The sequence below is a fragment of the Mastomys coucha genome, unplaced genomic scaffold (assembly GCF_008632895.1).
Source record: "Mastomys coucha isolate ucsf_1 unplaced genomic scaffold, UCSF_Mcou_1 pScaffold12, whole genome shotgun sequence".
In the NCBI taxonomy this organism is placed as follows: Eukaryota; Metazoa; Chordata; class Mammalia; order Rodentia; family Muridae; genus Mastomys; species Mastomys coucha.
In genome coordinates, this window is record NW_022196894.1 from 65,797,863 (window position 1) to 65,811,989 (window position 14,127).

Consider the following 14,127-nt stretch of genomic DNA (forward strand, 5'->3'; position numbering starts at 1 on the left):
TTTTTTTTGTAACTCAGTACCTTTTATTTCACTGAAAACACAAAAACAAGAACAAGTCATGGACAATCCCAGATGCTTATCAAGCAAGGGATGGGGGAGGAGGGATGGATGATCTCCCAGAATGAAAGAAGGGGTAAGAACCATGAACAAAACTGCACCTGGCCACGTGCACACAGTGAACCCCATATGTGTTACCACACACACAAGAACACAGCAGGCAAGTGCTGAAAGTTGTCTTTTCAATTAGACTTAGGGTATCTGGCTTTATGGATAAGTCTTTGATCCAATTGGACTTGAGTTTTGTTTAGGTAATAAATGAGGAACTATTTGCATTCTTCTATATTCGGAGATACAGTTAGACTAGCATCATTTTTTGAAGATGCTCTCCGCTTTCCCTTGTTTGGTTTTGGCTTCTTTTTCAAAAAAACAAGCATCCATATGTGTGTGAGTTTATTTCTGGGTCTTAAATTCTATTCAATTGACCAAATTGTCTGTTTGTGTACCAATAGGTACAGTTTTTCTTATTATTGCTTTGTAATATCACTTGAAGTCAGCAATGGTGATACCTCCAAAAGTTGTTTTATTGAAAGGATGTTTCAGTTAGCCTGGGTTTTTCTTTCTTTGTTGTTTTTATATATGAAGTTCAGAATTGCTCTTTAAAGGTCTATAAAAAATTGTATTCAAATTATGATGGGAATTGCACTGAATCAGTAGATTGATTTTGGTAAGACAGACATTTTCATTATATAAACCCTGCTAATGCATGAGAATGGGATATATTTAGATCTTCTTATATCTTTCTCATTTTCTTTCTTCAGAGACTTGAAGTTCTTGTAATATAGGTCTTTCATTGCTTTGTTAGATTTACACCAATATATTTTTTATTACTTGTTCCTATTGTGAAGTGGGTCAGTTCCCTAACTTCATTCTCATCCTGTTTATCATTTGTAAAAAATGTGGGCTATTGATCTCTTATATTTAATCTTTTACCCAGCCACTTTGCTCAAGATGGTTTTTAGCTGTAGGAGTTATCTGTTAGACCTTTTGGGGTCATTTGTTTATACTATCATATCATTTGAGAGTAGAGATACTTTGCCTTTTGCTTTTTCAATTTACATTCTTTTCATCTCCTTTAGTTGTACTATTAATTGTTGTACCTAGGACTTCAAGTCCTGTATTGAAGTGATAGAATGGACAGTCTTGGCTTGTCCCTGATTTAATGAAATTTCTTAAAGTTTCTCTCCATTTTTGATGTTGGTCCTTGGTTTGCTGTATATTTCCTTCCTTGTGTTTGGGTGAATGCCTTTTACTTCTGATCTCCCAAAGACTCAACATCAAGGTGTGTTAGATTTTCCCAAGTGCATTTTCAGCATTTAATGAGCTGATCATCTTTCTTTCAGTTTGCTGATGAGGTGGATTACATTGATACATTTTAGTATATTGAACCACCCCTGCATCCCTGGGTTGAAGTCTACTTGATCATGGTCAATGTCTTTGATACTTACATAGATTCTGTTTGTGAGTGCATCAATGTTCTAAAGTTCTCTTTCTTTGTTGAATCTTTGTGTAGTTTAGGTCTCAGGATGATTGCAGTAAAAAAGAATGAGTTTGACAAAGTTTTTTTTCTGTTTTTATTTTGTGGAATAGTTTGAGAAGTATTGGTATTGGCTCTTCTTTGAAAGTCTGTAGACTTCTGCACTAAAACCATCTGTCCCTGAGCTGTTTTTGTTGCAAGACTTTTAATGACCATTTCCCTTTCCTTAGGGATTATAAAACTATTTGGAGATTTTGTCTGTTCTTTATTTGACTTTAGTAAATGGTATCTATCTAGAAAATAATCTATTTCATTTATATTTTCAATTTTGTGGAGTAGAGACTGTTGAAGTAAGGCTTCATAATATTTTGTTTTTTGACTTTCTCAGTGTTCAATTTTATGTCTCCTCTTTCTTTTCTATTTTGTTAATTTTGTTACTTTCTCAGCTTTTTAGTTAGTTTGACAAAAGCTTTGTCTACCTTGTTGATTTTCTCAAACAACTAGCTTTTTTTGGTTGATTCTTTGTAATGTTCTCTTTGTTTCTAACTTATTGATTTCAAACCTGAGTTTTATTATTTCTTGTTATCTACTCCTTTTGTGTGTGTTTTCTTCTATTTTTCTAAAGCTTTCATGTGTACTTTTAAATTGTTAGTATGATAACTCTCCAAGTTCCTTATGAAGGCATTTATTGCTTTAAACTTTCCTCTTTCCACTGGTTTTGTGTCCCGTATGTTTGGGTATGTTGTGCCTTCATTGAATTCTAGAAAGTTTTAATTGCTGAATTTCTTCTTTGACCTAGGGAACATTGAGTATAGAGCTGTTCACTCTGTAGGCTTTTTGTTTTTTTGTATTGTTGAAGTCCAGCTTTTATCCATGGTTGTCTGATGGGATACAAGGAGTCATTTCAATTTTCTTGTATCTGTTGAGGTTTCCTTTGTGACTGAAGATATGGTATACGTTGGAGAAAAGTCTATGACATGATGAGAAGGTATAATCTTTTGAGGTTGGGTGAAATAATCTGACAATTATCTGTTAGGCCATAATGTTTCAAATTTCCTGGACGTTTTGTGTTAGAAACTTTTTATCTTATCTTTAACATTTTCTTTAACTGATACATCAAGTTCTTCTATGGTATCTACTATGCCTGAGAGTCTCTCTTCCATCACTTGCATTCTGTTGGTGAAGCTTTTGTTACTAGATCCTATTCTCCTTCCTAGGTATTTCCATCTCCAGAATTGCCTGAGGTCATGTTTTCTTTATCACTTCTATTTCCATTTTCAGGCCTTGACAAGTTTTATTTATATCTTTTATTTATTTTTATTTATTTATCTCCTTTTTTTGTTTTTGTTGTTGTTGTTGTTGTTGTTGTTGCTTTCAAGACAGGGTTTCTCTGTGTAGCCCTGACTGTCTTGGAACTCACTCTGTAGACCAGCCTGGCCTCAAACTCAGAAATCTGCCTGCATCCCAAACGCTGGAATTAAAGGCATGTGCCACCACTGCCCAGTTATTTATTTCCTCATTAAAGGGCTCTATTTTATGCATAAGATTAGAAATAAGTTCACCTCATGACTCATGTGTTTTATAATATTCTGAGCTTGATGAAGTAGGATAGTTGGGTCCTTATGATGCCATGTGCTTTCCCTGACTTTTCTTGATTGTGTTTTTATGCTAACTTTTAACCATCTGGTTTTCCCTAGTGTTGACAAGACTGCTATTGACTAAGGACAGTAGACCTCTGGCATTGCAGGTACAGCTGGTAGTCTATGAAGTCAATAGACCTTGGAATTGCATGCTTTGCTGATTAACACAAGGGTCCTTAACCTGCTGGTTGTCCTGGCCATGGGCATGCTTTCAGGGTTGCAGAAGCTGGCTTTCGCAAATGGTTACAGGCCTCTATTTGTCCTAGGCAGCAGCAGGCCTCTGTGGGTAGAATTGTGGCCTGGGGAAATGGAATGCAGAGGGACCAGGAGAGAGTTTTCTTGCTGCTAGGTTTGTTCAGAGGGTCCAGTAGGTATGAATTGGCTTATGGGTTTCACCTGATGGTTACTGATTGCTGCATGTATCTGGAATTTTGGTTAGAGTTGTGAACTCGAAGATTAAGTTTGGAGCTTGGGAAATTGAAGTAGATCAGTGGTCAGGGAAATGAAAACATTTCCATTCTTTTTTTTTTTTTAACATTTCCATTCTTAATGGACCTCAAAAAAAAAAAAGACAATGGGCTCCTGTGAATATAAAATAGAATGAAAATATTGAATATGGCTGAATATTTTTTATTAATTTTTAAATCATTAACTAAATACATGACAAAAAATAAGTTTTAGAGAGAAAGATGTATATTTGCTTAAGGTGTAAGGGGATAGATACATCACAGCAATATATCAAAGCCATAATGGCTTTCAGCAGTATAAGGAACAAAACCATATCAAGGAGTGGGGATCACAATAGAAAACTTATGGTCTCCTCTATGTTAGAGTTCCATTTTCTCTTCAGAGATGTTATCTCACAAGGATTCTATAAACTGACAATTTAGAACTGAGAGTTGTATATCAATTGTTCATACACTTGGTCCTATGAAGGACATCATACATGAAATTGATAGGAAATAAGCACCACATATTTTATTACAGTTTAACCATGGTTTTGTAATGATATGACTACCAAAAACATTCTGTGGTAAATATTTGCAAATGTATATAATGCTCAGAACACAAAAGCAGGAAGAACACAACAAGTTCAAGGTCAGCTTAGTCTTCTGCATAGCTAAAATTCCATCCTAACAAGGGCTGAACAGCAAAATTCTGTGTGAGGAAAACAATAACAATGAAGAAAAACAAACCAAAACAAAACAAAAATCAGTTATTCAATGTAGCCACTTAAAAAAAAAATCTAGCACATCATATACTGATAGCAATAGTAAGCATATATGTTGCAATTTATATTCATGGTACCGTAAAAGATAATTGTCCTCAAAATCTCAAAAGTTTCAAAGTATGACTCCCAGTTTGTGGAATTGTTTCAGAAAATTAGTAGGTATGTCTATGCTGGGAGATCTGCTTCACTGGGGATAAGTAGGTGGTCCTTTTGGGTTTAAAATAAGTGCTGATTGTCAGCCAGGAGTCCAGTAGTAAGGAACATACCTCTAGAGTCTCTGGTTGACTTCCTGATTCTGGGTTCTTTCACATACCTAGGATACGTTGATGGCAGGCCCTAACATGTAACTTTTTTTCCTCCCCAATGTTGATTTTGGAAGTGATTTACTAAAGCAAGAAAAAGCAAACTTTTTGAATATATGATATTTAATCGATGGCTATATTGGTTATTTGTTCAATGAAATTCTCAGTTATATGGAATTTATAATGTGTGGATGTTTTCAGCATACACATTTTACCAACAGAAAATTTTAGTTACTTTTATTATGAGAAATACATAAAAATAAATTTCACACATGAGGAAATAATTTACCTGTAGTTTATCATTTCTTTCTGTGGTATGTATCAGTGTACATACTACTTCTTTTCATATAGGAAACAGAATTTTCCACATATCCATCAGTGATTTAATTTATTATAAATACACTATTATATCTATTTTCCTTTGTTTGTTTTCTCTAATTGAAGACAATACAAGCTTCAGCATGTAAATAACTACTACCAAATCCCATAACCCTAAAAAATGTCAAGGGTCATTGGATAGTCATGAACCTTTGACATCTGATGCAATTTTAAAGAGAACTGTTTATTATCAGAATTCTCCTTATTAAGTTTATTCAATGTAAAATTTTCATTATAAATGAAACTCACTGTCTCATTAGGTCAAACCTTTTCCTCATTAGAAACCTACTTCTGATATTTTTATTCTGGTAGAATTGCATTAACAAGAGCAGAAAATATGTTGTCATGTAGAAGACAATAAATGTAACATGAGCTTGTACTCTGTAGTCTTCTATAGATCAAATGGGACTGTGAAGACTTCTACATTTAGTAACTCCCAAATTTAAAATATGGATAGACATAACATACTAGGTCATGCACATATTTTCAACACATATTTTTGCTCATATTTTAAATAATAACATGATCTATTAAGCAGAGTCCATGTATGTTCTGTATTATTTCCACGCAGCATCTAATTGCCATTGAGTTATTCTTAGAAATACCACTTAGAAACTTTTGTGATGGTTCAGTGGGTTAAAAAAACAAAGCAAAACAAAAAAACTTGCTTCAAACACTGAGTTTGCATTCAATCTGGGAACAAATATTGTGTAAGAAAAGAACTGAAGTGTAAGTTGTATTACAGCCTCCATGAGTGTCCCATGGAATGTGACTCTATAAATAAAAAGCAAATATAGTACACATTTAGATAATATATAAAATGTATTCTAAATATATTAAATTTAGAAATAAAAGCATGACATTTTAATAAATGTTAATTTGAATTTATGACTTTGATCTCATTCAATTTAAATAGAGAATTAAGCATATAATTTACTTATTTTAAAGAATTGCTTAAAATAATGAACATATATAAAAAACTAGAAAATTATAATTGTTACTTTAGTAATAAATTAATTATAATACTTATTCCTTCCCTTTCCTCCAAATCAACCTTCCTATGATCTTTCACATCACTGACATTCACATTCATGACTGTTCTAAAATGGTTATTAACGTATACTTTGTTATGTACATACACATGTATTTCCAAATATAAAACTGTCCAATTTGCATAATGTTATTTGTATGCATGTCTTCAGAGCTGTTAACTTCATACCAGATTACCAATTGGTGTCTTTTCCTTGGTGAAGGCCATTTTCTGATTCCCAACCTTCCTCAGTTTCCTAAAATTTTCTGTGTAGGGATGAGGCCTCTGAGTTTCTCTGTGTCAGTTTGGCATTTTCATTGGAGTCATCACTGTTCAGTTCACATTTGGGTAGTCTTATTAGTCATTATTGGGTATAGATTCTGATTTTACTAGGCAACACAATTTTACAGCAAACATCCTGATTCTCTGGCTTTTACAATCTTATTGTTCTATTTTTGCAATGTTCCCTGAATCTTTGGTGAAAAAATGCTTTGCAGAAGTCTCTATGGAGACTGGGTTTCAGAATTATGCATTTTGATTGGATGTGGTTTCCTGTAGTGGCCTCTGTATATTGTTAAGAGAAATTTCTTTAATTCAGAGTGAAAATTATACTTATCCATGGGTATACAAACAGATGTTTATCTATTGTTATTAGAGATTAAATATACTTGTTGAGTTTATTGGTAGTTGAAGATTTCCCTTCGACAATCATGATTTCATTAGCATTGAATAGTTATCTAAGTTTCAGGTACCCAGGCATGGTCTCCTCTTTATTCCTCTCAGGGTCTACCCTCAGTTCCCCATACCATTCCTCCTCCCCCCTGTCTCCAAGAGGATAAAAGCCCCTAACCCCCTGCCAGGCCTCCATGCTCACTGGGGCCTTAAGACTTTCAGGTTAGACATGCCTTTTCTCTGTTTATTCTTGAAGCAGCTTACTTAAAAATATAGTGAACTTATTCTTGTCAATCAAACACAGCACAGATAGTCTTACATTCCTGAAATTGTGTTTAAAGCAAAATTAAAATCACATGTGTAAGTTTTTCTTTGTGATCACAGTGCTTTCTTCAGTCCCGTAAATTTTTCCATATGTGCTAGTCACAGGTATCAAACATAATACACAATCAATATGTTGACTTGATATTCATTTAACATTGAGAAAAGGAATCAAAAGATGAAACTGAAAATTATTCTTCTTTATGACTCAGAACTCTATTATTCTGAATGCTGTTATAGTTTTGAGATTATAATTCAAGTATAATATTTCTTCCTTCCCTCTCCTCCCTCCAAATCTTCGCATATACTGTTATCCACTATCCTTCCCATATATATGGATATATGTATATGTATATATGTATATATATGTATATATACATATATATGAATGTACATATCTATTCCTAAATATAGACTTTTTAGGAAGACCCTGTAGGAAATGGGGGAAAGGAAAATACAAGAGAAGAAGGGAGATAGGTAAAGGGAGATAATGATAAGAATATCTGAAAAAGCCAGAATAAATATCATATTTTTAACTATTCACCTAACACAAAAGTTTATAATTTGAATAACTCCATGTATAAATATATGTGCATAGATATAATGAACTTTTTTCATCTGGGCTGATGTTTCTCTTTCCAAGAAGCAATGTAACCAAAAATAAACAAATAAATAAAAATAAAAGTAAATACCAGAAACAAAAGGTGTTTTACAAGTAAAATAAGCATGAGATTTAAATAACTTACAGTGGAAAGACATTGCAGCATACTATAAGAATAAAATTTAAAATATGCTGTCTTAAATTGACAATATTTTTAAATGTGCTAAATTTGAAACCCATTACTATTTTAAAGTTTTTTAGCCTGTACAATAAATACATTCCTTAAAGGTCTTTCCTTTTATTCACAGAGAAAAATGTTTCACTTATGATTTAACAAATTTATTTGTTGTACTAAGATATGTGCCTTTGAGATGCGGCAATGATCACTAAAGGCACTTTATATGTAATAGTGTTTGATGTACTTAATTCATAGATAATAATACAGATTTTATGCAGATTCTATATCACTACTAAGACATGAAACTCATCCATCTTTATTTTATAAGAACATGTACTCATTGACACATATAAACAAATATACCATACACACAAAACTAAGCAGCAAAGTTAGTATTGTATCAAGTATATGAATTCTATATTTTTGCTCAGGTTTTTCTACCAAGTGGATAAATCCAACTACATTTGATGTATACTGAAGTGGAAAAAGGAGAAAGGTGAGATCTTCCCTTTGTGATTGCTTCATTCTGTTACCATTCCCATGTTGTAAATGGTTTTCACTGCCCTCTTCAATTTATTCTGTATTCACTTCTGTAGAATCTGAAACTTTTGAGGGGATATGGGGTGAAGAAGTATTGGAAGGGGGAACTGGAAAGTGGGGCAACAGTGGAAGGTAAAATATAAAACAATTTAAAAGTTTTTAAAAGAAATTATTTTTCTTACCTGGTAGTAAAAAAATTTTAAATATCTTTTCTGATAGCATATTTGTATTGGACACCTGAGTTTGAAGGAAAGAGTTAATGAAGAAGGGGAGGGAAAGCTTACACAGAAATATTAATTTCCAAAGGAAGTAGTAGTTTATTAAAATTCAGAAGGCTATTTATTTGGAATTTTAAAATAGTGTCTATTTTGGTTCCATGTTTAAATGATCTTTCAGAGCATTCTGTTTCAGATCCCAGTGGTTAGTATGTGGTTTATAACAATCATAATTTGAATTCTGGGGTATAAACATTCCTTTATAAATTTAGTGGGTACCAGTCACACACCTAGTTCATATATATATGTGTGTGTGTGTGTGTGTGTGTACATGCATAGATATACATGAATATATATGTGTGTATATATACATATATGTATATATTCATATATACATGTATATATGTGTATGTGAATATATATATGTGTGTGTATGTGAATATATATATGTCAAAAGATTCATATATATTAAGAAAAATCTAAAACTACTGTTTGTCTAATTTTCCTATTGACATATTTTTAAAGATATTTTTAACCTCTTCTTGCTATACTATTCAGACTTTAGTCATTTCCAAATGAAAATGGTTAAGAGGCAATAAGAAGGAACATTGGAACAATTCTACACTTTACAAATTTTAATTGCATAATCAACATGTCTTTGTCATAATATTTTGTTATCTACCTTTGTAATTACAGTGACAGTCCTGAATTCAACATCCCAACATGTCTATCATTATATCTTTATCTTTAATTTCAAACTTCCATGTGCATTAGTATTTTCTTACCTGGTAGTACAATATTATAAGAACTCTCTTTCCTTCCTATGGTTCTAACACTGAATTCTAGGATTGCCTTAAAGAGAGGTACAAAAATCTCTGTATGTCACTCTGTGTGCCCTTGTCCTCCTCTCTTTCTGACACTGTTCAAAGAGAAAACATCCTAATTTCACTTACTCATTAATAAGAAACAAATTAAGCAAATTAAGCAAATTCTTTGGTTCTTGTGTTATCCCATCCTATTATAATTTCTAGTACTAAGAATGTGAAATATGATCACTTTATAATTAAACTTACATAGTCTAAATTCTTGGGATATAAATCATGAATATAAAAGAAGGCATTTTTCTTTGGTTGATTACATCATAGCTTTTTTCTGGCTTTGTGATTCTGAATGTCTCATATTCTCTTCTTCAAAGGCTATTCTTCTCATCTGTGATGGACTCTAGTGTGCTAGCAGTTGTTCCAGGAACTATGAACAAATACAAAAAATGAGTTAGTTCCATACTTTGTACTTGTGAATTTTGAGAATACCTGAATAAGCTGTCACTCAAGCTCACTAGCTATAACAAGAATCAAATAAGAACTGTGTCTAAGGCATTTTCATGTCGATGCAGTAGATACATGCAGTGTGTTGAGGAAGTAACTTGATGGAAGTACCTGTTTCTCAGATTTGTTTTTCATTGCTGAGGTAAACACAATGACTAAGATCTAAAATCAACTTAAGGAGAAAAGGTTTTATTTAGCCTACATATCCTGAGTCACTCTTCATTCTGGAAAGATCATATGGGAACTGTATGCAGAAACATAGAGGCATGAACTGAAGTAGAAGCAATGAAAGGATGCTGCTCGTGGTCTTGTTTCATATGCCTTGCTCAGAGTGTGGCTGTTGTTTGGTTTAGTTTGTTTTTTAACACACCCAGAAACAACCTTCTAAGTAATACACCCATGCCCAGGGATCTGAGATCCGTCTTACTGACCCTTAAACATGAAGCGGCACAGCAGACTCTACTACAGTTAATATGATTGATATAATTTTTTCATATGAGAATCCTCATCCCAGATAATTATATCTAGCGTCATGTTGATGTAAATAACTTAAAAAGGGTCACCTAGACATAACTAACTTGTGGAGATCAGCATATCATTCTACCTTTGATTTCCTTTTCAGTCCCGTATTGAATGTTTTATTAGCAGGTACTTAGGAAGTTATATTTTAGAAACATTATCCAAGTAATCAATTTGTACTCTGTTCTCAGTTAATACCTCAGTGTGTGCTTTTAAGCCTTGATTTATTATAGAGTTTAAGAATCAGTAAATAATTAGAAATTGCTAACATGTGGAAAATTCAAATAATGTGTTACATTAGAAAAAAATGAACCTGTTTTAAAATTATTCACATTAATATGCAGTTCAATACACAAATCCATTATTTATATGGATAGAATAAATGATGTAAGAAACAAGCATAAGCAGTACTTATAAAACCTCAAACACTGTTTAGGTGTATTTTGTAAATCTGTGGCAATAGAGTAAAGTAATATATAATACACAACCTCAATCTGCAATAATTTTTCTATACATGCATACATCAAAATGCTTGAGAGCATATACATATCTATGTGCATATGTGTTATATAATAATTAAAGAAGAGAAAATGAAATTGAGGGAGTGGTCCTCAGGAGAGTTCAAAGAGGACAAGATGAATAGAAAGATTCAGTGATGATCATGAAGTTCTCAGACAAATAAAATTATAAAATGTCATAAGTCAAAATACATAATAGGGTAAAAGTATGACATGCATATTTTGTTCTCCCTTATAAGAAGGACCAAAGTATCAACACTTTGCTCCTCCTTTTTCTTGAGCTTCATGTGGTCTGTCAATTGTATCTTGGGTATTCCGAGCTTCTGGCTAATATCCACTTATCAGTAAGTGTATATACTATGTGTGTTCTTTTGTGATTGGGTTATCTAAATCAGGATGATGGGAGGATATACAGAGACAAAGTGTGGAGCTGAGACTGAAGGAAAGTTCTTTCAGAGACTACCCCACCTGGAGATCCATCCCATATACAGTTACCAAACCCAGACACTATCATGCTTGCTGACAGTACTCTGATATAGCTGTCTCCTGACAGGCTCTGCCAGTGCCTGACAAATACAGAGGTGAATGCTCACAACTAATCATTGGACTAAACCGGGGTCTCCATTGGGTGAGTTATAGAAAGGATCAAAGGAGGTGAAGGAGTTTGCAGCCCTATAGGAAGAACAAAAATATGAACCAACCAGTCCCTCCAGAGCTCCCAGGGACCAAACCACCAACCAAAGAGAACACACTGAAAGATCCATGGTTCTAGCCATATAAGTAGCAGAAGATAACCTTGTTAGGCATCAATAGAAGGAGAGGCCCTTGAAGCCTCGATGCCCCAGTGCAGGGGAATTACAGGACAGGGAAGAGGGAATGGTTGGATTGGTAAGCAAGAGGAGGGGGAATGGGATAGGGGTTTTCAGAGGGGAACCAGGAAAGAGGATAACATTTGAAATGTAAATAAATGAAATATCTAATAAAAAATTAAAAAAATATGACATGCATAAAGTAAGTCCTGATAAACCAGATATTAACACATCATTATTTCTATGAAGTAAAAATTACTTAAATCCAGTTAGGTAGTATCACACTTTGACAGAAAAATCTCATGAAAGTATATTGAATTATCAAATGACAATCTTTTAACTGTAGAAAATAGCCAGGAAGGAGTATATCATTTGAAATATAAAGAAACAAAATAATCAAAAATAAAAATTTAAAAGAAAGGAGACTGAGAAAGCTATGAGGAGCAAGCCGGTAAGTAGTGTTGCTCCATGGCCTGTGTATGAGTTCCTGCCTTCACTTCCTTCAATGATGGACCTTGATAGGGAAATAAAATGAAACATTTCTCCTTTAAAAACAGACAAACAAACGAGAGAACAAACAAAAGTGAAAAGTATTTCTCCTATAATCACCATTAGTATTTAATCAAATAAATAAGCATTTAGTCTAAATAAGTTGATAAAGGAGATGAGCCACTCTATTGAAATAATTCAGAAATAGTTAATCTTGTTAAGGAAGAACTGTTTTAGATATATAACTTTCATTTTCTCTTTGAAAGTTAAACTAATATAGTGATTCATTTATGAAAATGTACTGATTAACTGATTGTTTCTTTTCCAGAAAGTCATTTATAATTTTATACTTATTTTCCTAACTGAATTTTAGTATATGTATGTATATATATATATGCATATATATATGTACTTGATATTTTAATAGGATCACTCTGGCAGTACTTGAAAATAGATTTGGGACAAAGGTAGAAGCAAGCAGATGAGTCACAAAGATCTGTCTATGTGTTTGCATGTTACTATTTACATGGTTACATGTACAGGTATAAATACAGGTTTGAATCTGTGTGTGTATTTTGGGGAATGAAATATCAATTTTAGGTTGTTAGGAGTCTTGTTTGCTCTCCTCCATATTTTTCTTTAGCAAGGTCTCTCTAACAACCTGAAGACTACTGATTGTCTAGACTACATAGCCAGCATATCCCAGACACAGTCTTGTCTCTTCCTACTCAAGTACTGGGATGAAAAGTTTAGTTTGGTTTTTAGTTGGACATTGGGGATCCAGCTATAGCTAACATTTTTTCTGATTGTGCCATCAACCAAATACTTTTTAAAACACTGTTTAATGAATTGTCTGTAATTTAAAAATATTCTATGTATTCAGTCACTACATTAAACAATATAATTAAAGTAGGACCAATTATTGTTGATTGTAAAGGAAATTTAATCCAGTAACATGGCTGCTCTGGGAGAAGAGCATATCCAAAGGCCTAGGTCTGGGTGATCCCAATGGAATGAAGACAGATCACTCACCATTAATTATTCTGGCTGGAATACAGACATGCACTTTGTACACACCTTTATAGTAAAATTATTTTATAGAAGGAAGCAGCCATGTTTGAACATGACATCTAAAAGAGGGCAAAGTGTTGAATCACAGAAAGAATTGACAGAATAAATCAGAGATCAGATATATCAACCTCTCATGAGAACAGGATAATAAAGAAGCTATGTAAGAGAAGTACAGGGAGTGTCAGCCACTCAGAAGTCAGTGGAATGAATGCAGCACAGTGGAGTTGAGTCCATTTGTGAGTTCATGCAGTTCTGTGTAAGACATTTTTACAGATACAGGTTGTAGAGAGAACAACAGGTGAGGACAGAATGAGTAGTACGTGGAGGGTTAGGACAAATTACCAAATTTAAAGACAAGCATTGTAATTCAGTCAGGAACTGAGAAAAGTCAATTTGATTCAGTCAGCCACAAGAAAAGTTTGGGCCAGAGCAACTGTGTTGGAACAGCCAGACCATGGCTAGAAAGAATTAGAAAGGATGAGCATATTTGGCAGTAAGCCTCTGAGACAACAATTACATCTGGCAAATAATAGTTAACAGTTGAACATACATTTAAAAGTGTATGAAATAAAGTTGCAAAGCTTCTGTAAGGAAAAGATGCTGTCAATAGGACAAAACGGCAACCAACAAATTGGGAAAAGATCTTTACCAATCCTATATCTGATAGAGGGTTAATATCCAAAGTATACAAAGAACTCAAGAAATTAGACTCCAGAGAACCAAATAACCCTATTAAAAATGGGGTACAAAGCTA